The following is a 1,478-nucleotide window of genomic DNA, read 5'->3' on the forward strand; positions in this document are numbered from 1 at the left end:
CTCTCTCTCTCTCTCTCTCTCTCTCTCTCTCTCTCTCTTTCTCTCTCTCTCCCCGCCTAAGCCTACTCGGACCACCATGAGATCCTTAATGTGCACAACTTACACAGGGCCTCCGAGATTTTTTCGCCCTTATCCGAGAAGACTAGGTATTCCAATTTACAAACCTTAAAATGAGTGTGTGGCTGAAAGATAGAGGTAAAAAAAGCCAAGGAGTAGCAGTAGAGAGGCTGCAGAAAGAGTCAGGAGCTCAGAGGAAGGGGGCGAAAGTTGGGAGGGGGGAGTGGGCAGAAAGTGGAGACGAAAGCAGACAACGCAACATTGTAAGAGAGCAGGAAAGATGAAAGGGGGACATTTTGGTACTGTATAGGAAACATTCAGTAGGAAAGGTAAAAGGAGAGCCGGATGAGGAAGGTGGGGGGCGTGTTAGAGGGGAGGGGGAGAAAGGGCTGGGGTAGGATTAGATTTTTTTCTGTTCTTATTTCATAACGTTTCTAGGATTGAAAGAGAAAAAGGGGTTGGGAGGGGGTGGGTGAAATCAGGGGAGAGTAAACAAGAAGAAGTGGGGGGGGGGGAGGGGGGAATGAAAGGAAGGAAGACGGACAAACAGTCTGTTGGTGATTTTTAGGACACTCTACTAACTGAAGTGTGTTTAGGCCATTCCCAAAGGAGGGGGGGGGGGGATTAACACGTTCTTATGCACAGTAGAATGTAAATGGGCTGATTTATCAATGTCATATTCATACCACTGCTTTTTCTTTCCTCATCCTTACTATCGTCATTTTTCTTCTACTTCGTTTATATGTTTGTTACTGTCTTGCTAACTGCTGTTTCGGGGGTGCCTTGATAATCGAAGCAGACTTTTTGCTGTTGAGGCTAGAGAGGTGAGCAGAGTAAGCTTGATTTCCCGTTTGGACTTCTCAGTTGACATTCACCCCTTGGCGCCCATTTGACTTTATGCAGTTTCGAGTGCCGTGGTTGATGGGTGGGGGAGGTGAAGGTAAGGGAGTTGGGGGTGGGTGGAAAATGGAAATGAATTGGGAAAAAGCGGACAGATACAGACATATACACTCAGACGGACAGTGAGAGAGAAGAGAGAGAGAGAGAGAGAGAGAGAGAGAGAGAGAGAGAGAGAGAGAGAGAGAGAGAGAGAGAGAGAGAGAGAAAGGAAGAGAAAGAAAGAGAGCTAGAGAGAGGGTCAATAAGAGAGAAACGAGATAGGAAGAGACTGACAGACAGACAACAGCGTTCAGAGACAATTATAGGGGTTAATGAGGAAATTTATCATCTCAATGGTTGAGAAAAGTAGAGGGAAACTTTATAATGCTATGTCTGTCTGTCTGTCTGTCTTTCTTTTTTTCTCTATTCCTTTCACCCCCTCTCTTTTTTTCTCTCTCTCTCCATATCTCGTCTCTTCCCTCTCTAGCTCTCTTTCTCTCTTTGTACAAAAACAAACCAAAAAAAAAAAGATGCTTGAACCC

The sequence above is a fragment of the Aplysia californica genome, unplaced genomic scaffold, assembly GCF_000002075.1.
Source record: "Aplysia californica isolate F4 #8 unplaced genomic scaffold, AplCal3.0 scaffold00644, whole genome shotgun sequence".
In the NCBI taxonomy this organism is placed as follows: Eukaryota; Metazoa; Mollusca; class Gastropoda; order Aplysiida; family Aplysiidae; genus Aplysia; species Aplysia californica.